A 24,649-nucleotide genomic window follows, 5' to 3' on the forward strand; every position below is an offset into this window, starting at 1 on the left:
ACAACAACAACAACAACAACAACACAAAACACTAAAGCTACCCTAGAATGCATGTTCAGCTGGATAGCCATTAAACATTTGTTCAATAGCCAATGATAATCTTCAAGTCAAATAGATCAAATAGGGCATTAGGTTATACTATAAAACAACACAGTTGAGTCTGGGAGTTAATCCTATTAAGATTTGAATATTGACTGCTTTTGCAGTCTCCCCTCTTGTGGCAGGATTGGGTACTGGTTAATGATGTGAATTCTGCACTAAAGCCACCTTTCTTTGGCCACCTTCTAGCTGTGTGATTTAGTGAAGACTAACTTGCTTTCTGGACTTCAATTTTCTCATCTGTAGAATAAAAGTAACCACCTGCACACATAGAGAGTTTTAAGAATTAAATGGGACAACCAAGAGAGTGCCTAGTCCAGTGTGTGGAACATTAACAAATACTAAATAAGCATTCATTTTCTTTTTTCCCACTCCTTGACTTCTCCTTTGTCTTCCCCTCCAGCCATGAAAGTTTTCAGCTCAGAGGGGCTTGTTGTGGACCCTACATTGTGCCTAGACTCCCTCTCAGGAAGACACCTGCTGCCCCTGCTATGGGTGTGCATTGGTGGAGAGCCTTCAGTTGCCAGCACCTCCAGGGATTGCCTTGGATGCTGCCAACTGCTTTAATAAAAGTCAGAAGTCAGACCCTTTCCCAGGGCAGTCCACTTCTAAATGACAGACCACTCTTTGCATACAGAGGCTGGGCCATTTCTGCTCACATCCTTGTCACTCTGTCACATCCTTGTCATTCTAGATCCAGAGCTTCTCTGTGGGGTCTCTGAGGCACACTCTATGTGTGCAGGTGGTTACTTTTATTCTACAGATGAGAAAATTGAAGTCCACAGAAGCAAGCTAGCCTTCACTAAATCACACAGCTAGGAGGTGGCCAAAGAAAGGTGGCTTTAGTGCAGAATTCACATCATTAACTAGTACCCAATTAGCCGCAATAGGGGAAACTGCAAAAGCAGTCAGTATTAAAACCTTAATAGGATTAGCTTCCAAACTCATCTGTGTTCTTTCATAATAAGATTTTTTTTTAACCTAAGTTCATTAGGCCTGCATCACAACTCAATGTCTTGCTCTGTCCAATGTTGCTTTCTTCTCTCTGTTCTACAGAGATTGATCCAAAGGATACTTTGATAAACATCTTTCAGTAAACTCCAACTCGGAGTTTGTTCTGCAGAGAACTCAAGCTGCAAACCAGCTCCTCTCTGCTTTTTAAAAGACTTTGAGGAATATTTGATTCAAAGCACAGCCAAGGGCATCCACTTTACTCCCTCATTTCACTTCCTCCACCTGTTTCACAGCACTGTCAGTAATCTCTCAGCCTAGGTGAGAAAAGATCCAGCACCTAATGTAGAACACTCACTCCTGATAAAAAATAAATCCTTAGTTTGAGTAATAATAATTTCTCTCAGGCTGAAAAGCTTAATTTCAAGCTGGTTGGACTCTTAATTCTATAGGTAAGACCTAAAAAGATTGTGAAACATTGATATTAAAATCTAATTAACCTCAGTATTATATTCTGTCCAGAACTAGGCTGAGTTTTTTTAATGGCATAGTCTTATTTGGAGAAAACAAAACATTCAGTACCAGTGTTCTGCCATCAATCATTTCTACTGCTATTACAAACGAAAGCAATGATGGCAATAATAATACCTGAAATTTCAAATACCATATTACAGTTAAAAAATCCAATATGTAATAATGAGATAAGAAGGTTAAGAGTATTACTTAGTTACTATACATAAAGAAAATGAGGGCCAAACTGCTTAACGGTTCATGAAAGTTCACAGAACTAATTGGTGGAATTGAGGCTGAATTCAAACTTCTGACATTAGACTTGATGGTTTTTCTCCTACATTGTGATTAACCCCCATATCACTTACAAAAATCAAGTCTGTTTGGGAACATGAATACAAATAAATAGTCTAAATTCTTTCATATTTGATTACTGGAAAATGTATGTTAATAGAAATACTTGTCCATAGAACACAGCTTTGCAGCCTATTCGTCCCAAAGAGCTGAACTTGCCTACACACAGCAACAAATTACCTTACAAATACACAGCACTAACAATAGTTATGAACTCCAGTTACTAACACAGGCAATATCACAAAGATGGATAATGTGGCTTTCCCAAGGATAAATATGAAATCGGTGGGGCATGTGCTAGGGCCATAGTTTGGGGAAAGTCTACTTTTGTGTTCTAAATAGACTTTCCCAGGGAGTAAATGGAAGCTTGGAATTAGAAACTGGGTTTCTTTGTTCCACCATGTGTTGACCTCTGGATACAGAACCAAAGGAAGCTACACAGTGATTTGAATAGCAAGTGCTGTATAGAGTGTTCTATATTTAGAAATCACACTGAGTACGTTGGCAGAATTATAATGGCCTGATGTACTTTGTGGCATTACTTTGCTAAGAGGAGTGTAATGATTGTTTTGTTGACATATATCAGATATCTCAACTGACATATGTCAAATGTTAATCAGAAAAACAAGAAACAATTTCATTTTTTCACTTAATCATTTTGATTGTCATTTTCTCAACATTATCAATTAGCATGCATGTTGTTTGTTGCAATTCATTTGTAAGATCAATTCAAGAGATTCCAAAGTATTGAACAAATTTTGCTCAAAATCAGTGAAAAAAACATCCTTTATTAAAATTCAAAACAATGAAAATTCATAAAGCTGTATTGGTAAAGGAAAATTTTGCTTCAGCATGTTCATCATTAGATGATAGCAGGTGTTATGAAGGATAGAGCTATTTCTTATTGTTAATGTCCCATGTGGGCGCACAGGCAACAATTATGGTCTGCTGGGGACTGGGCTGCAGATTTCTCTGTTATGCATCACAAGGCACAATAACAGCTACAGTGAACTAGAGTAATAAATCTTCCCTGAAACAACAATTTGGTATTTACTTAAGTTTGTGATGACTACATGCTCTATTTTGAAGCACAGAATAACAGAGAATTGCTTTATGAAATCTTACGTGACATTCACAATTCTATAAATCCTCTCCAACCTATACAAACAAGAAGAAAATCTCACCAAATCTAATACTGTAACACATCTCTTTGCAATAAGAGGAAGGAAGAGAATAGTTTTATCATTTTGGGTCTTCATTCTGGCTAAATTCTAGTGTAGAAGATTATACAGTGAAATATTTTCTCAATGTTTTATAGAGTTTTGGCTCTACTCCCATTGTAAAAAATTGTCCTGGCATATTTGGATGGGTTTTTGGATTTTCACACTTGGAGCAATGGAAGACTTGGTACTATCTTATTCATCTTTTTAGCTGAATACCTATCAGAACACTGGCCCATAGTAGGTTTTCAATACTAGTTATTAAGAGGACGGCAAAGATGAATGAAGCACACTCCCTTTGTTCTCATGGAACTCACTAGACCTCCACGGAGACACCTGTGTGAGATAGTATTTTACTGCACTTAAAAAGAGCTTTATCATGTTTAAAGCACCATTTATTTCAGAATCTCTCTGTATCCTTCTTTCCATGACAGAGGAAGAAAATCATCAGGAAAAGAATCCTCCTATCCCTGGAGCTGTGACTTCTCAATCACTGATTTTTCTGCTGTTATTACTAATAGCAGAAACAAATTACTGATTATTGTAACTATGATAAAAATGCTGGATATAGCTCATACAGAATCACAAAAGCAGAACAGAGTTCTGGCCTGTGCTCTTTTTCAATGCCAAATATGGTTCTGATTACTAAGTTACTTAGTAAAGGCATTCTAATTTAAATTCTTGAAACAATGATTCATCCTAGGGGATAAGAAAGGTTACTGGCTTTGGGAAGTAGAACTCCTTGACCTTTGGTTCTTTCTTGTTTGCCTAGATAAATATGCCCTACCCAGAATTATGAAGACATAGGAAAATCTGAACAGACCAACAAGAAGTAAGGAGATTGAATTAGTAATATTAATAGAATGTGTCACATTAAAGAAAAGTCTAGGATGTGATGGCTTCATTTCTGACTTCTACAAAACATTTAAAGAATAACCAATATCAATCTTCCTCAATCACTTTCATGAAAGATCAAAGAGGAGAGAATATTTTCAAACTCTTTTTTTTTTAAGGCCAGCATTGCCCTCATACCAAAGCCACGCAAGGACATTACAAGAAAAGAAAATTACAGGGCCATATCCTTATTCAATATAGATGCAAATATTCGCAACAAAATACTAGCAAACTAAATTCAATGCATTAACAGGATCATCCACCATGATCAAGTGGGATTTATCCCTGGGATGCAAGGACAGTTCCTTGTATTTCTAGTAGTTTTTCATCTGTATTTCAGTGTGATGCTAAAGGACACATAAATCTTCAGTATTACTGTAATATTTGCAAAGTCATCTCAGAATTATAAAATAGCTTTAGCCTAGTTAATATTTCATTATAGCATATATTATATATTATTATTTTACTAGCATTATTTCTTTTTTGTGTGTAGGTTTGCTAGGTATTTCTCTGCTTATTCTTTTATTGTCTACATATTTAAATAATTTTCTGTGTGATGATTATTACGTATAACATACAATAGAGTTTTCATTTTAAAACTCAACTGAGTTTTTTTCCAATGGCTATTTTCCTGTTATATTTATTGTTATAACAGATGTACTTGGCATATTATCATTTTATTTCAAACATTTTGCTAAATGCTTCCTTGATTTATTTTTGTCTTATTTTTTAAAAATCTGATTCATTTTCTTGATCTCTGAAATTAGACCCCTCAATCCCTGCAGTAATCTTGAATGTACATAATGTGTTTAAATTCTACTTGTGTTTACTTTTATTCCTTTAAAATAATTACTTAAACACATAAACTACATTTCTCACCATAACAGAATAGCAAGTTACATTTCTCCTGCCTATCACTCTACCAATATTCTGATATTAATTGGTTGTAATTTTATCCCCATTAATAGTGATTATCATTTGATATCATGTGGCTTTTCACAAAATTTAGCATTTGTATTCAATGTAATAACCATAATAATTTCATTTATTTATATCTATTTAGCATTCAAATGGAGTCAGTGCTCATTGCCAATTCTTTTGTGCCATAATTTTATTATTCGTGAGTTTATCTTTTAAATTCATGTTGAATGTGAATGATATATCTTACTGATGTTTTGCTTATTGGAAAAAATGTATTTCTTTCTCTTCACATGTAAATGATAATTAGGTTTGTTGTCAGACATTGTTGGCTACCTAACCATTATCTATTTTATCTTCTAACTTGCCACCAAAATTTTGGTTGTGTTTGGGATGGCGATGCACCCAGCTAAATATTTTTTTTCAACCTTCCGAGACCAGTAAGATATTTGTAGTATGATAAAAGAGTGCACATGCAGGTTGATTAGCCCTCTCAACCTTCTCTTGAATATGGACACCGCAAGCATATTCAGTGCTCGTGGGCCATGAATCTTACAAGGTTGAAGACAAAAGCTAACAGGCTAGGAATGTTGGAGAAGAAAACATAGTACCTGGCCGCTGAGCAGCTGGACCAAGCATCATCACTCGTCTGCCTCTAAAATGCTTGTTATTTGAGATGAGTGGTGTTCAAGCCACATTAACTTGGGTTTTCAATTAGCATGAGCTGAACTGATATAGTTTGACATAGAATATAGGCGGTTTTAACCTTGTCCACTATTAAAGCAAAACTAGTGTAAATGGAACCTCTAAAGAACAATAATTATCCTTGTAGTCTTCAATCCAATTTCAAACTTCTAGAGATATTTTCATTATGTTGATGATCATGTAACCCAATCTTCAGTATTATTCTGGGTTACTAATCCTTGCTTGAACATGTGACCAGTCTTAAAAGCTACTGGTCTAGAACTGTGAGGTTGAATACAAGTAGCTACTAGCCTCATATGTCCTATTAAATTTATGTTTATTAACATTAAATACATTTTTTAAAAAAACTAGTTCCTCTGTTGCACTAGCCACATTTCAGTTACCACATGTGGTTAGAAGATGCCATATTAGAAGAGCAGGTATAAACATTTTACCTCCATACAAAGTCTTATTGGGCAGTACTGTCTTTGCTACACAAAATGTGCTCTTACGACCAGAAGCTTCATCACTACCTGGGGCTTGTTAGAAATGTAGAATTTCGGGCCCTACTATAGACATACTAAGTAAAAATTTGAACTTTGATAAGATTTCCAGGTAACTCATATAAACCCCAATGTTTGATGTGCACTACCCTGTATGATCTGGTCCTACATATATATTGGTCCCAATATTTAATAATAAGCTAACATTTATTGATATGTAGCAAGTTACTAAGAACTATTCTAAGAACTCTACAAAAATCTCAGTCAGTCCTCACAAAATATAAAAGGGACATTATCTCCCTTTTACATATTGAACAAAAAGGCACAGAAAAGACATATGACTTTACTAAAATCACTCTGTGAATACATCAGGGAGCCAAAATTAACACTCAGTCATTTTGACTAGACAACTCATAGTGCTGGTTTTCCCAACTCTCTATTATAATTGGTATCTTTAAATACTAGGTTTTAGGATCTCTGAGAGAAGGACCATGTCTTATTTTTTAATTAATTTTAATAATTTTTTTAGGCCAAGTCTAGCTCTGTCACCTAGGATAGAGTGCAGTGGAGTGATCATAGTTCACTGCAGCTTTGACTTTCTGGGTTCAAGCCATCCTCTCACTCAACCTCCCAAGTATCTGGGACTACAGATGGACACTATCATTTCCAGCGACATTGATTGATTGATTGATTGATTGATTGTAGAGACAGGTCTCACTATGTTGCTCAGTCTGGTCTTGAACTCCTGGGTTCAATTGATTCTCCCATCATGGTCTCCCAAAGCACTGGGATTACAAGCATGAGCCACCACACCCAACCATGTTTTATTTTTGAGTTCAGAGCCTATTAGAATACCTGGCATACAAGAGATTCTCAATTTCTATTTATAGAATGAAGCATGCATGAATGAATGGGGGGATCAAGGCTCATTTTGCCTGATGTCAAGTGGAGTTCCTGGTAACTCTGTCACAAAGTCTATTATTTTTAGTTGAAATGAAGAAGACTTTGTTTACCTTTGGTAAAAACAGAAATTTGAAACAATTCCACACAGTTATCACTCTTAAGCAAATAACAGATCCAGCAAAGAACACTGTGTGGAGTACTATGAAAAGTGAGTGGATAGAATACTCTTAGTGATAAGCATCCACTAAAGCAGTTATAAAGGGTTTGGAGCATAAAAATATTTTAATGACCAAATCGGAATAATGGCAGCTGTTGTAACAAACAGACCCAAATCCCCGGATGTATACTGCTTTAACAAAATAAATGTTTATTTCTTAGTAATGGATTCAAAACAGGTGTACCTAATGGGCAGCTAGGTCCTCCCCCAGTGGTGTTCTTTCCTTGTCTTTTGTGACTCTGCCATGTTTACCACACAGTTTACAGGTTCTCTATGCTTATTTTGTTTTGTTTTTAAGACGGAGTCTCACCATGTTAACCAGGCTGGTCTTGAACTCTTGGCCTCAAGTGATCTTCCTGTGTTGGCCTCTTAAAGTGCTGGGATTACAGGCATGGGTTTATGATTATTTGTAAAAATCCAGAAGAAATGGTTAAAACAAAAGTGTAGAGAAAGCAAACTTTTTTTTTTTTTTTTTTTAAGACAGAGTCTCGCTCTGTTGCCCACACTGGAGTACAGTGGCGCCATCTTGGCTCACTGCAACCTCCACCTCCTGGGTTCAAGCAATTATCCTGCCTCAGGCTCCCAACTAGCTGGGACTGCAGGTGCATGCTGCCATGCCCAGCTAATTTATTTTGTATTTTAGCAGAGACGGTGTTTCACTGTGTTCCCCAAGCTGGTCTCAAACTCCCGAGCTCAGACAATCTGCCTGCCTTGGCCTCCCAAAGTGCTAGGATTATAGGCACGAGCCACTGCACCCAGCTGCAAACTTTCTTTTTTAACCCTCTTGAGTTTAATCCTCTTGGCTCCACCTACATGCAAGTTGAGGAAAGTGCTATGAAATTTAATCCCTGGCTGGGCAGCCTTTCCAAATCACACCTTTGTATTATGGTAGAGCCAACACAAATATTTTGATGGACAAGTATTCCCCTTTCTGTATATGCTGAGAGCAAAAAAAAACCCACATGATTTATTTTAGTTTAGATCTTCCTAACTGCAGAGCATGAAGCAAGGACTTCGATGTAGATAGTTTAATGGAAAGTGATTCCAGCAACCAAGGTGAGTGAGTAGAGTGAGACAAGAAAGGAAAGAAGGAAGCTATGGAGCTGGTTACTGTGGTACATAATGAGGCAATCACATTTATGACTCTGATAAAACGTGTAGAATGCATGTATATTGTCCTCTAAAGTACAGAAGACAAGAATACTTAGCCCATTGACTCCCATACCCCATGAGCATTACCCCTTCAGATTAACTTCCCTGTACTCCCAGGCTATGCTGCAGGTTGTGTTAAGCAGTCTTGCCAAGATTTGGAGAAAATTCTGAAGCAGAAAAGATCAGAGTGTGTTCAGAGCTGTCTACTTTTGGAGGCTGGAATAGATAGGGAAAGACGATGCAAAACCCTGCATAACAAAAGAAAAAGTATACACAAAACACCATACAAGGAAAGACTAGTAAACTAAAATTAGGAGAGAAGGACAAGGAAGAATAAAAAATTTTCATGAAAGAGTCAAAACCTTTATAAAACAATGTCTCTCTAGCATAAGACACATGATGGACAGAAAGAAAGTAAAGTAACATTTGTCAAATACTAACTATATTGAATTTTTACATGCATCATACCATTTAATTCATCCAATAATTGTGAAACATAGGTATTGTTCTCATTCTACAAGGGAGACATTATGGCTTGGAAAAAATGAGTTAATTGTTAAAGATTATGTAACTGGCAAGTGCTGGGTTCCTAATTCAATGTCAGTATGGTTCCATGTCAATGATCCTTCCACTGAAACAGCGGAGGATAAGGAAAGGTGACTAATGATCTAGACAGTAAGACTAAGAAAATGACCAAGGCCAGTGCCCCTCATACTGTAATATGCATATTAATCATCTGCAGCGTTTTATTAAAATGCAGGTCTGATTCAGTAGGTCTGAGGTGAAGCTTGAGATTCTGCATTTTTTCATGGGCTTCCAGGTGATGCTGATGGTGCCGGTTTGTGGACCATACTGTAGTTGCTAAGGCCTGAACATTTCTACTGAAGTCTTGAGAAAAGAGAATTGTTAAAATAATATTTTCCACACCCATTCATGACTTTTATTATAAAAAAGAAAAAAAAACTCTCATTAAACTAGGAACAGGGGGGAACTTCCTTAAATTTATACAGAGTATCTGCAAAAATATACAGCTAACATCATACTTTAATGGTGAGAAACTAGAATCTTTCCCACAAGATCAGGAAAACAGCAAGGATGTTTCCTCCCATTACTCCTTTCAACACTGTACTAAAAGTAATAGTGAAATAGCAAAGGAAAGAAAATAAAAGGTATACAGATTGGGAAATAAAAAATAAAACTGTCTTTGTTCACACATGACATTATTGTCTATGTAGAAAATGTAAAAGAATTGACCAGAAAAACTCCTGGGAATAACAGTTAAAACAGGTTGTAGGATACAAGGTCAATATACAAAAGTCAATCACTTTCATGTATACTGTCAATGAACAAGTGGAATTTTAAATTCAAAATACAATACTATTTACATTAGTATGCACAGAAGTAAAATACTTAGGTATAAATCTAACAAAATACATAGAAGATCTACTTGCAGAAAACTGAACTAAATGAATGGAGAGATAGTCCATGTTCATGGGTGCAAAGACTCAGTATTGTCAAAATGTCAGTTCTTCCCAACTTGATTTATAGATTCAATGTAATCCCAATCAAAATCCCAGCAGTTATTTTGGGGATATCGACAAACTGGTTCTAAAATTTATATGGAGAGGCAAAATACCCAGATCAGCCAGCATGCTATTGAAGGAGAAGAACAAACCTAGTAAATTGACACTACCCAACTTCAAAACTTATTATGAAGTTCTAGTAATAAAGACAGTGTGATACTGCCTAAAGAATAGACAAATAGACCAAGGGAGCAAAGTAGAAAACACAGAAATAGACCCATATAAACACAATCAACTGATCTTTGCCAACGACATAGCAAAGATAGTTCCCCCCCCCCTCAACAAATGGTGCTGGGACAACTGGACAACCATATTTTAAAATAAATTTAGACACAGACTTTCCACCTTTTACAAAAACTAACTTAAGATGGATCATAGACCTAAACATAAAAATGGAAACCTATAAAACCGCTAGATGATAATATAGGAGAAAATTTAGATAACTTTGGGTATGGAGATGACTTTTTAGACACAACACCAAAGGCATGATCCATTTAAAAAAAAAGCTAAATTTTAGTAAAATTAAAAATTTATGTTCTATGAAATATACAATGTCAAGAAAATGAGAAAACAAGCAACAGACTGGGAGAAAATATTTTCAGAAGCTATATCTGATAAAGGACTGTTATCCAAAATATCCAAGATCACTTAAACTCAACAAGAAGAAAACAAAGAACCTGCTTAAGAAATGGGCAAAAATTTTGTAACTGTGTTTTACATTTAAGTGTTTAATTCATCTTGAGTTAATTTTTGTATAAGATGTAAGAAAAGGGTCCAGTTTCAGCCTTCTGCATATGGTAAGCCAGTTTTTCCAGCACCATTTATTGAATATAAAATGCTTTCTCCATGGCTTGTTTTTGTGAGATTTGTTCGAGATCAGATTGTTGTCGATGTGTGAGGATATTTCTGAGGTATCTGTTCTGTTCCACTGGTCTAGAAGAAAACCTAGGCAATACCATTCAGGATGTAGGCACGGGCAGAGACTTCATGATGAAAATGCCAAAAGCAATTGCAACAAAAGCCAAATTGACAAATGGGAGCTAATTAAACTAAAGATCTTCTGTACAGCCAAAGAAACCGTCATCAGCGTGAACAGGCAACCTACAGAATGGGAGAAAATTTTTGCAATCTGCCCATCTGACAGAGGTCTAATATCCAGAATCTACAAGGAACTTAAATTTACAAGAAAAAAAAATAAACAACTCCATAAAAAAGTAAGCAAAGGATATGAACAGACACTTCTCAAAATAAGACATTTATGTAGCCAACAAACACATGTAAAAAGCTCAACATCACTGATCATCAGAGAAATGCAAATCAAAACCACAACGAGATACCATCTCATGCCAGTCAGAATGGCGATTATTAAAAAGTCAGGAAACAATAGATGCTGGCAAGGCTGTCAAGAAATAGGAAAGCTTTTACACTGCTGGTGGGAATGTAAATTAGTTCAACCATTGTGGAAGACAGTGTGGTGATTCCTCGATCTAGAACCAGAAATACCATTTGACCCAGCAATCTCATTACTGGGCATATACCCAAAGGAATATAAATGATTCTACTATAAAGTCACATGCGCATGTATATTTATTGCAGCACTATTCACAATAGAAAAGACCTGGAATCAACCCCAATGCCCATCAATGATAGACTGGACAAAGAAAATGTGGTACGTATAACCCATGGATAACTATGCAGCCAAAAAGGAATAAGATCATGTCCTTTGCAGGGACGTAGAAGGAGCTGGAAGCCATCATCCTTGGGAAACTAACACAGGAACAGAAAACCAAACACTGCATGTTCTCATTCATAAGTGGGAGTTGAATAATGAGAACACATGGACACAGGGAGGGGAACGACACATTCTAGGGCCTGTTGCGGGCTGGAGGGAAAGGGGAGGAACTTAGATAATGGGTCAATAGGTGCAGCAAACCACCATGGCACACATATACTTACATACCAAACCTGCACATTCTGCATATGTGTCCCGGAACTTAAAAAAAAAAAAAAAAGAGAGAGAGAGAGAGAGAGAGACAGAGGGAGGAAGAGGCAGAAAAAAAAACAAACAAACAGAAATGTGCACAAGATCTGAACAGACACCCACCTCACCAAAGAAAATAAACAGATGGCAAATAAGCACATCAAAGATGCTCTACATCATATGTCATCAGAAAACTGCAAATTAAATCACCAATAAGATATCTATTAGAAAGAGCATCAAATGCTGGAAACTGACACCACCAAATGCTGGTGAGGATATGGAGCAATAAGAACTCTCACTTACTGCTGGTGGGAATGCAAATGGTACAGTCACTTTGGAAGACACTTTGGCAGCTTCTTACATAACTAAATATACTCTTACCATATGATCCAGCATTCATGCTCCTTGCTAATTATTATTAAGAAATCATGCAATAATTTCTTAATACTTAGAAATATTTACTCAAAAGAGTTGAAAACACACATCCACACAAAAACCTACACATGAACGTCTCTAACAGCTTTTTTCATAGCTGCTAAAACATGGAAGCAACCAAGATATCTTTCAGTAGATTAAAGGATAAGTAAAGTGTGGCCCATAAAGACAATGGAATATGATCAACACTGAAAGAAAATGAGTTATCAAGCCATGAAAAGACATGAAGGAGATGAATGCATATATATAAGTAAAAGAAGCCAATAGGAAAAGGCTACGTACTGTATAATTCCAACTATGTGACATTTTGGAGAAGGCAAGACTATAAAGATAGTAAAAAGATTAGTGGCTGCCAGTGGCTAGGTGGGTGGAAGGAAAGAATAGATGGAGCACAAAACATTTTTAGGGCAGTGAAACTACTTTGTATAATCTTATAATGGTGAATTCCTCTCCTTATACATTTTCCCAGACCCACAGAATGTACAACACTGAGTTAACCCTAAACTATGGTTTGGTAACAAAGATGTGTCAGTGTAGGTTCATCAGTCGTAACAAATTGCCACTCTGGGGGGGATGTTGATGTTGTAATGGAAAAGACTACTTATGCATCAAGGCAGGGGTTATACAGAAAATTTCTGTACCTTCTGCTCAATTTTGCTGTAAACCTAAAACTACTCTAAAGATAAAATCAATTTTTAAAAAGCAGGCTGGGTAAGGTGGCTCGTGTCTGCAATCCCAGCACTTTGGGAAGCCAGGCAAAAGGAAGTTTTGAGGTCAGCTGTTGCAGTCCTAGTTACTCAGGAGGCTGGGGCAGGAGGATTTCTTAAACCCAGGAGTTTGAGGTTACAGTGAGCTATGATCACACCATTGCACATCAGCCTGGGCAACAGAACAAAATCTTCTCTCTAAAAATAATAATTAAAAATAATTTTTAAAAGGAGATATTCTTGCTTAAATAATGGACTTAAAATAATTTGTTTATGTTTACATTATTTAGAGGATTCTATTTCAAGTTTTATCCATAGAGTAATTAGGATTTTCTCAAAACTCTGTATTTTCTAATTATTGTAGTTCATAAAAAAATAGAGAAATACTGGCATCATGAGAAACATACAAATCTATGATACCAGCCAACCACCTATTTATCAAGGTTATTGTATTCTTAACTAAATCAACCTACACCTCTGCTATTTGGCAGATTGGTAGAGAGAGATGATACCCATAAAAGGGTTATTTGCATACACTCTATGTAAATTCAAATGTATAAAATATATTGATGCCACAAATAAAATTTAAAAGTGTACACTAAATAAGACTTCCTCACTTTTCATTTGGCATGCCACTTAAGATTCTGGTATCTCCATGGAACACCCCACTAGGTATTACTGATATTGTAAAAACAAAACATACCTAAAGTCTGGCTTCTGCAGAGGTGTCCCTGATGTCAAGGTTCGCATTTTTGACCTGGGACAGAGGAAAGCAAAAATGGATGAGTTTCCACTCTGAGGCTACATGGTGCCAGATGAATATGAGCAGCTCTTCTCTGAAGCACTGGAGGATGCCCACATTTGAGCCAACAGATACGTGATAACAACTTGCAGCAAAGTTGGCTTTCATATCCTAGTGTGGTTCCACCCCTTCCAAGTCATTCACAACAGAAAGATGTTGTCCTGTGCTAGAGCTGACAGGCTCCAGATGGGTATGGAAGATGCCTTTGGAAAGCTACAGGGCACCATGGCCAGGGTTCACATTAGCCAATTCACGTGTCCATTCGCACCAAACTGCAGAACAAGGAGCATGTGACTGAGGCCTTATACAGGGCCAAGTTCAAGTTGCTTCACCAGCAGATGCTTCGCATCTCAAAGAAGTGGGGCTTTACCAAGTTCCAGTCAGATGAATTTGAAGGCATGGTGGCTGAGAAGCAGCTCATCCCAGATAGCTGTAGGATCAAATATAATTGTGGGTTTTGCCATTACAAGTAATTTCTTTTGCACCACCCTAATACATCCCCAATTGTGGCCTCCTGGACCAGTGACAGGTCCTACATTAATGAGACTTTCCACTGTGCCCCCTCCTCTTTCTGCCCACCAATAAATCCTACTTCCTATAAATAAATAGTAAATAAGACTTAAACTTAGGCAAATATGCATCTATCATTTAATAGCCTTGTGAGGCTGGGCTTGTGACTTCTTTAAATCTAAGTTTCCAGACTCTTAGGTTAGGGTAGATTAACACCTAACCCATAAATGTCCTATGCCAGAGTTTTATGCTAGAGTGCCTGGGATAACAGAAAAGCCAAAACCCTATTATACGTATTGATATTGCGCCCAAAAGTAAATCAACAGCAGAAACAGAATCAAGCAAAGCAGCTGGGATAGATAACTGTAAGAATTTCAGAAAGAGTAAGCAGGAACTTTACTCTTAAGCCTTGGCTGGAAAAAGAAGTATTCCCATTACAATTACAGAGTTGGCTTTATACATCGAGTACCATATTAGTAAGAAAAATGCCTATGGGTGTTAGAAATGTTGTAAGTCTATTAATTTCAGAACCAACACTTTCTGAATTCTTCAAGGTGAAAACCAGTTTTTACTCTTCCTGGCATTGATCTTTCTCCACAACTCGCTCTAAAAAAAAATCAATGGCAGTTTCTTGCTGGGCTCTGTTTGGAAGGAACTGGAAGCAAGTCAAACAGCTTTGGAGTTTATTTTTGTTAAAGGGTGGGCACAATAGAGGATGTACTCGACATCTGCAGCATCCATGATGAATTATTTATTCCTGATTATTCTGAGCAGACAGACTTGTTTGCAGCAATATGTCACACATATTACAAAAGTTAGAATGCAAATGAAAGAGGGTCAATCTTATTTTTAGAACCATAAAAATTTCTTAATGTTTAGAAATATTGTATTTCACGTTAATGATAAAAAATCTTTTAAATCAATTTTTGGCTTCTAATAATATATTAGTCCTATGTTTATATTTATATATTTATCAAGCTTTTAGTGGTTTTATCATATGTCGATCTTATTTTTATGGGTATTCTGAAGGATAAATCTTAAATATGATATCTCATTACTAATTTAACTTGAATTGACTTAATGGTTTTCAATAATGGGTTGAATATAGCAATAAAATCAAAAGTCATTTTTAAATTAGTTTGAATACATGTGAATCACAATTGAGAAACTTGGTAAAAAGGAAATTCCATTTTTTCTTAGGAATAAAATATGAATTTAGTCTCAGTGTGTGCTAAGTGTTGTTTCACAGTTTATTATAAATAAAATGATATTCAAGAATTATCTTTTCATTTAACTAAAATGTATGTAATTGCTGATAAATGTAGTACTCAAATATTCCTTATTTACATTATAGGTAGCTGCTATTGAAGCCATATGTATTATTAGCTAAAAAAAATACCACTTCATATTTTCTCTACCCCAGACCCTCACCGAACTCTTCAATATCTCCACCATTGTCATCAGCAGTCAAGAGTGAGCATACGTGTTTGGTCATGGCTTTGCTACCTTGATAATATTTATAAGATTTTATTGTCAGCCTGCTTCAGTGAACTGATGAATAACTGTTACAGTATTTCTGTGGAAAAACATTGTCTCTGCACCTACAACAGATAGACCTCAAAGAACTCGTTAGTTGAAATGAAATATTGGTTGGTATTGTCAAAGTTATCATTTCCAAATTGATTTTCTATTCAATTCCTTTTCAATACCTACTTTTATATGCCCACTTTACAATTTTTATTATTCATAAAGAATTTGGAAAATTCTGATAACATAGAGAAAGCTTTAAAATGATATAACATACCACTTTGGAGAACTCTATACTTATTTTGCCATGTTTCCTTCTAAGAATGTTCCTGTCTATATTCATGTCTTTCATATATATATATTTTTTTAAGGAGCCATTTAACCATGTTATTTTTAAGCTGAATTTTTTACTATAATATCTTAAATATCTTTACATTTTATTTAATATTCTACCACAACATAATTTTAATGACTACATGGTATGAATTGTATGAATGTACCATGGTTTCTTATTTTCTAAGTTGTCCTGTATTAGAAATTTAGGCTGCTTTCCAATATTTAGCTTTAGAAGCAATTTTGTGATGAATGTCGTTGTAGCTATACTCTGTTCACATCCCTATTTCTTTGGGATAAATTCTCAGAATAGCAATTCCTGGGTCAACATATAAAAACCTTTTGGCTGGGCATGGTGGCTCATGCCTGTAATCCCAGCACATAGGGAGCCCGAGACAGGAGGATCACTTGAGCCCAGGAATTCAGGACCAGCCTGGGCAACATGGAGAGACTCCATCTCTACAAAAAAATGTCAAAAAATAGCCAAGTGTGGTGGTACACACCTGTGGTCCCAGCTACTCGGAAGACTGAGGTGGGAGGGTCACTTGAATCCGGGAGGTAGAGGCTGTAGTGAGCCATGATTGCACCACTACACTGCAGCCTGGATGATAGAGTGAGACGCTGTTTCAAATAAATAAATAAGATTTTCAATAGGTTCTGACAAATTGTTTTTCAGAAATACATTAGATTTGTGCAAAAGTAATTGTGGTTACTTTTAATGGCAAAAATTATGATTACTTTTGCACCAACCGAATAGTATCAATTTATACTTCCACCAAGTATGTGTAAGGGTCCTCTTTTACTTGACCCCTCATCAAAACGTATGGTCCAATATATTCTTCAGAGTATATACTAGAAAATCAAGGGGGAAACATACAATCAGGGATGGGGGAATGGTGAGAGTAGAAATAGGAAGAAAAGGAGGCCATGACCTCCAGATGTTGGATAAATCACAACTCTAAGATCACTGGGGAATGAAGAAAAGGTTTGTTTGGAAGACTTTGAGGTCCAATGTGATTTTATTATATGAGGTCCTAAAAGTCTCCTTCAGGACTTCCCACGAAATTTCCCATCGTTGGTTTTCTCAGGAACTTTCTGCTATAAAAATTTGGAATGTCAGGGCTAATTTGTTCTCTCAAAAGCCTGATTATAAAAGCATTTTAAAACCATGACAATCTATGCAAACATAGAAAACATAGATAGAAAAAGGCTACGGGTATTAGGAATGTTTATAAGTCTATTATTTTCAGAACACTTTCTGAACTCTTCAGAAAGTTAGAAATTATAATAATTCATGCTAATCTCCCAGCAAACTGATAATCCCAAACTATTGTTAGAAATATTAATTATTCATAATGTCTCCCATTGTCTTGGGATTATATCTTCTCTCACCTGACCACAGAGTGCACACTTAGCCTATTATTACTAGATTGCAAAATAATTTATAGAAAAGAGATTAGATGATCTATAAAAATATAATCACTCATTGCTCATTTTACTGGGCACAGGTTCAAAGCATTGTTCAATGTCTTTCATTCACACTGTGTTTCACTCTTCTGTATCCAGCTGGCTGCTTCTCAGGACTCACATTCACCAAGATCATTAATATTTTGCGCTATAATTAAAGTGTATGCATGCACGTGTGCATATGTGTGTGTGTGTGGAGGGAGGGAGAGAGAGAGAGAGAGAGAGAGAGAGAGAGAGAGAGAGAGAGAGAGAGAGAGAGAGAGAGAGAGAGAGAGAAAACGCACGCAGATATTTGAGTTCACTTCACATCAAATGGAAACTGCTCTCCCAATACCTGTAAAGGCAAACCAGTCTCTCTACTCTGCTTAGGGATTCCTCACACTAAGTTTTTTTCCTCCCTTGGATACACTGCATTTCTTCTCTATCTTAAGCTACTTTTCAAATTTTAATCATCACAACTTATTTTAGTTAATATGCTTTTTAATTCTAAAATATTTACATGCCAATCTTATAATTTTTCATTCTGGCCTACAAAATCAATTATGAATTCATTTTCATAAGATCATTCAGCTTAATTTTCCTTAGAAGAAAACCTTTTGTCAGTTAAATGCTTTAAATATATCTTCAGTCTCGTTCCATTTGAGATTGGCTTGGAAATAGTTTCTTTACATAGAATATCAAATTGTAAAAATTGAATATCTTTATTTATAAATATATAAAGTTGGATCTTACACTACCACTTCATAATAAGCTTGGTGAAATAGCTCGACTATGAATTTTATAGCTCAAGTTCATTGGACTGCTTTTTTATCTAAATAAAATTATGTGCCATTTCTACAGGATGAATAACTCAGAAGACACATTAAAAAATTCTGGCAATTAATGAGTGTCTACATTTTTCTTTTTTTTTTTTTTTTTTTTTTTTTTTGAGATGGAGTCTCACTCTGTCACCCAGGCTGGAGTGCAGTGGCACCCATCTCGGCTCACTGCAACCTCCACCTCCCGGGTTCAAGCGATTCTCATGCCTCAGCCTCCCAAGTAGTTGGGATTACAGGTACCCACCACCACACCTAGCTAATTTTTGTATTTTTAGTAAAGACAGGGTTTTCCCACCTTGGCCAGGCTGGTCTCGAACTCCTGACTTCATGATCCACTTGCCTCAGCCTCCCAAAGTGCTGGGATTATAGACGTGAGCCACCATGCCCAGCCTAAAAATTGTTTTCTTTAATCTCTGAAATCCATATTCTAATAACTTGTCAGTGTTGATGGAGAAATAGACTTAACATTATAAAGTTCCTTTTTCTAGTGCTCACAGACTTTTACTTCACGATTTCTTGTAAATAATTTTTAATGTGTAGCTTTTAGAGACTTTGAAATAAAAGCAGCTTGGTTAATGAAGATGTTAGAGCATTAAACCTCTTTCAGGAGGTCTAACATTCTTGTAAGATCTTATTTGTATAGCAACTTAATTCATTCTGCCTTTTGCAATTATTCCAACTATTAATTTATTATTATTATTGAGAAAAAGTCTTGCTCTATCACCCAAGCTGGAGTGCAGTGGCATGATCTCGGTTTACCACAACCTCCCCCTCCTGGGTTCAAGTGACTCTCATGTCTCAGCCTCCCAAATAGCTGGGATTACAAGTGTGTGCCACTATGCCCTACTAAGTTTTGTATTTTTAGCAGAAACAAGGTTTCACCATGTTGACCATGCTGGTCTTGAACTCCTGACCTCAAATGATCCACTCGCCTTGGCCTCCGAAGTGCTGGGATTACAGGCATGAGCCACCGCGCCCAGCCTGATCTATTATTTTAGATATTCCTATACAGTTGTCTCCCTTTACCATGGTTTCACTTTCCATAGTTTCAATCACTCACTGTCCAAAAAAAAAAAAAAAATCAAATGGCAAATTACAGAAATAAACAAGTCATAAGTTTAAAATTGTGCTACTCTGAGCAGCATGATGAGATTTCGGCTATTCTGCTCTCTCCTCCTCTGGACATGAATTATCTGTCCAGCAAATCCACACTGTAGACTTTCCCTTTCCATTGGTAATTTAGTACCCCTCTCAGTCATTAGATCAACTATAATGATATTTTAGTGCTTGTGTTCAAATAACCCTTATTTTACTTAATAATGACCCCAAAGCACAAGAGTAGTGATGCTAACGTATTTTTGTGATTGTTCTATTTTACTATTAGTTATTGTTGCTAATCTCTTACTGTGCCTAATTTAGAAATTAAAATTTATCATAGGTATATATGAGTAGGAAAAACACATAGTATACATACAGTTCAGTATTCTCAGTTTGCAGGTATCCACTGGGGCTCTTGGAATGTATTCCCTGCAGATAAGGGATAATTACTGTATTTCAGTTTGACAAAGAGAAGTCACGTTTTTAAATAAATGTTATCGTTGTATATTTAGTCTGTATTAGAGTTATTAAGATTCATTGGTTTGCTAGGATGGAAAGTATTACAACAGTCCCCAGGGATATTCAAGTCCTATTCTGTATGTTAGGTTATTTGGCAAAGAAAAATTAAGGTTGTAGATAGATTGAGGTTGCTAATCAGTTGATATTAAAGTAACAAAATTATCCCGGTTTATCTAGGTGAGCTCAATATAATCACAGGAGTCCTTAAAAGTGGAAGAGGGAAGCAGAAGAGGAAGAATCAGAGGGTAGAAGCATGAGGACTCCACTGGTTGTTGCTGGAGGAAGGGGCCATACACCAAAGAAAATGGGTGACCTCTAGAAGCTAGAAAAGACAGGGAAATGGACTTTCCTCTCAAGCCTCCAGAAAAATACATAGCCTTACTGTCCCCTTGATCATAGCCCAGTGAGAGCCATGTCAAATTTCTGAGCTACAGAATGAGAAGATAATAAAATTGTGCTGTTTAAACCACTAAATACTTGGTCATTTAATGCATCACCAAAAGAAAACCAATATAGCTGGTAATCTGGCTGCCTAAGTAAACATTTAGATTAAAATTCTACATTATAATTTAAATAGGTTTAAACATACTCTATGTTTTCCCAACTCTGATGTTTGACTCTATACTCTTTCTCCATTTATATAGTTTTAGTTTAAGTTCTAGTGAGCATTTGTTTATTTCGCAAAAGGCTGCAAGCTGTCTCCCTGTTTCTGCTTATCCCTATAGCCAGTCGTGGAAACATTTCCGGAGTTGCAATTTTCATTTCGTCACCCTATTTCTCACAATTTGGGAATGACTTCTAAACTTCTTTCTCAATATAATTATAATTCTTGATTATGGGTTCCTATTTCTCTACCAAGAAACCCCACCTTCTTGGGCAAGTACATGTGCCTTCTCCTCAGGGCTCCAACAGTACTTTGTCTATACTTGTATTCCCACCTTTCATTGCACTTTGGTTTACTTACATGCATCCATCTGTTCCCACGGGATTATCAGCTCTTTCAGATATTGGTTTTGTGTATGGCACATGGAAGATGATCAATGTATAGTGAATACATGAGTAATTTCTACAAGAATACTTGCTAGCATCACAGACACACGGTGCTTTTTATTGCTTCTACTTTCCTGTATATTCCACCGACCCTGAACTACACAGGAGGTGCCTTCTCATTTGCTTGCTTGCATTTAGACAAATGAATTCCTTTAAAACCGGTCTCTCTTTACTCTAGAAAACATCCATTGCAAATCTCCCTGTGCATTGATGCTGTCAGATGTTACTTTAATGATTATGTTTCAGTGAATTTTGGTGTCTGTGCATTTTGGCAGTGGAAAGGGCTAACTGTATTTTTATATGACTCTGAGATTGTATTTATTTTTTCTGTCTACTTGCCATTCCCCTCGTTTTGCTCAGCCTAAGGACTGTGGTGAAAGGAAAGGAATTGTCTCCTCCAGATTACTGACTGAACAAACTGGCATATCCAGGAAGGATACAAGGCAGTACGATTTTGAAACCATGTTATATTAGAAATAAAGATACTATGTTTATTTGGCATGAAGTTAAGACAATGAAGAAATCTATTTATCTATTTATCCAGAGATTGAAAGACTACCATATAAAAGGAATATATTTATTTTCTATTCATTGTTGTTTTAGACATTAGAACTTGGATCAATAGGTGAGAACTATAGGGAGAATCTAGCTTACACTACAATATGTCAGTTCTTTTTAATTTTAATTATTTTGAGAGATTAGAATCTTGCTCTGTTGCCCAGGCTGGAATGCAGTGGTACAATCATAGCTCACTGTAACCTCAAATTCCTGGGCTCAAGCAATCCTTCTGTCTCTGTCTCTCGAATAGCTGGGATTACAGGCATGCATACCACGTTCCACTAATTTTATTTTTGTAGAGATGGGATGTTGCTATATTACCCAGGCTGGTCTCGAACTCATGGCCTCAAGCTATCCTCCCACCTCAGCTTCCCAAAGTGTTGGGATTACAGGTATGAGCCACCATGCCTGACCTATGTCAGTCTATGTGACTATGTAGGCACTGGTTTCCTGCATATTTTCCAACAAAGGTTGTGCCATCATCTAAATAAAGAAGATACATCTTTGGGGCAAGGACAGGACACTTCTTAACTCCATCTTATAAACAAAGTATGATATTTTTTTATTCACCCTCAATACAAGATAGATGTTTAGAAAATAACTCTTGTTTTGAACTGCTTAGTTTTGAATCCTGGCTCCCAAACTTCCTAGTTGTTTGATCAAGCAAACTATTTATTTATTTATTTAGAGATGGAGTCTTGCACTGTTAACAGCCCAGGCTGGAGTACAGTGGCGCAATCTCGGCTTACTGCAACCTCCACCTACCAGGTTCAAGCCATTTTCCTGCCTCAGCCTCCCGAGTAGCTGGGATCACAGGCGCCCACCACCATGCCTAGCTAATTACTTTGTGTGTGTGTGTGTATTTTTAGTACAGACAAGGTTTTACCATGTTGGCCAGGCCGGTCTCCAACTCCTGACCTCGTGATCCACCTGCCTCGGCCTCCCAAAGTGCTCGGATTACAGGCATGAGCCACTGTGTCCGGCCGATCAAGCAAACTTTTAAACTATCGTGGGACTCATTTTTCTTCTCTGAAATCTGGGGAGTTAACTCCCAGTGCTATTGTTAGGAGTAATGAGATTAGGCATGTAAAATACTTAAGAGGCCAGGCGCGGTGGCTCACGCCTGTAATCCCAGCACTTTGGGACGGCGAGGCGGGCGGATCACGACATCAGGAGATCAAGACCATCCTGGCTAACACGGTGAAACCCCGTCTCTACTAAAAATACAGGAACAAAATTAGTCGGGCGTGGTGGCGGGCGCCTGTAGTCCCAGCTACTTAGGAGGCTGAGGCAGGAGAATGGCGTGAACCCAGGAGGTGGAGCTGGCAGTGAGCCCACATCGCGCCACTGCAGTCCAGCCTGGGCGACAGAGCGAGAGTCCATCTCAAACAAACAGAAAACTTGACAAGAATGCTTCACAATTGGATATCAATAAATGTTAGCTAACATTATTCTCAACACTACTGGATTAGTTAGGAATGAGGTTCATTTCCCAATAACTAAAATACTGAATTGTTTTAATTTTACAGTTACATATGTGAAACAGATTTTTGCAAAAATTAGTAATAGAGTAACATGTTCCCCTCAAATCCCAACAGTAATATAAATTACTATTCCCAGTCTAATATATATCATGAGACAATTACATATATATAAAATATTTATGACATCTATGTGTATAAATTTACCTATGCGTATACATACATATTTACTACACCATGTTTTCTTGCTTTAATAATTGTATACATGTCTCCATTTGTGTATATAAGGAACAGTTGTATCTTATTTTTTCACTGCTAAAGACTAGTTTATATTAAGGATGTATTGTACATTTTAAATTATTCATAGATGAACATTTAAAAATTTTAACTATTACTATCAGTGCTGTGATGAATAGTCCTGAATGTCTTGAACATATTCTATTAGTATCCCTTTAAGAAATTCCTAGATCTATAATTGATTAGTCACATTTTACATTTGTTACACTTACCAAAATTGTCCTTCTGTAATTTTTAGCCAATTTGTACTCCCAACCCAACTGTATGAGTGCCTGTTTTCCATCACCTTTAATAATACAAGGCATGAAAAATATTTTCAATTTCATCCATTTTAAGTCATATTTTCTTATTTTGATTTACATTCACATAGTTAATAGCAACTCTTCATCTGTTTTATTTGATATTTATATTTACTTCTGTTATTTTTACTCATTTGTAGAAAAAAAAGGACAAACATCTTCTCAAAGTTAAATTCTTTGTTTTGCTTTTGGGCTATTTGTCATTCTTTTAATAATTTGCAGAGACTTCACATTCTAAGGAGAGTCACATTATGTCACACTTAAAATAAATATACATATTTTTACTTCATTGAGTTTTCAACTTTGTTCATGTCTTCTGAAAAATATAATTTAAAAATATGAACAAAATACAGCATTTAAAAAAATGTGCACCTTGAAGTCAGAACAAAAAGACTATTTCTAACCTACCGTTATAAACATATCCTTGAACATTTACAGTTCGAGTACATGACATTTACAGTTCTACTTTTTCTCTAAATTTTTAATTTATCTGAAATTCATTTTTTCTCTTCTGTATTTGCAAAAGAGGTACTTTTTTCCCACTGGACAGTCAAATATCCTCAAACCATTTATTCAGTAATCCATTTTTATTCCACTTATCGGTAATGTCAGATATATCTAATATTAAATTCTCATATCTATATTGGACCTGTTTCTGGACTTCACATTTTGTTTGCTAATGTGTTTCTATTTCTATGTCAATATACCACAGTGATTTATTTGCTAGCACCTTATATTTATTGATATCCTTCTCACAGTTAACTTGGTTACTCAATGAA

General features: G+C 36.3%; 1 pseudogene; it reads left to right on the forward strand.

Annotated features, from left to right (window-relative positions):
• The first annotated feature begins 13,799 nt into the window (after positions 1-13,799).
• LOC100425856 (large ribosomal subunit protein uL16-like) lies at positions 13,800-14,454 on the forward strand (annotated as a pseudogene).
• Positions 14,455-24,649: the final 10,195 nt, after the last annotated feature.

The sequence above is a fragment of the Macaca mulatta genome, chromosome 4, assembly GCF_049350105.2.
Source record: "Macaca mulatta isolate MMU2019108-1 chromosome 4, T2T-MMU8v2.0, whole genome shotgun sequence".
In the NCBI taxonomy this organism is placed as follows: Eukaryota; Metazoa; Chordata; class Mammalia; order Primates; family Cercopithecidae; genus Macaca; species Macaca mulatta.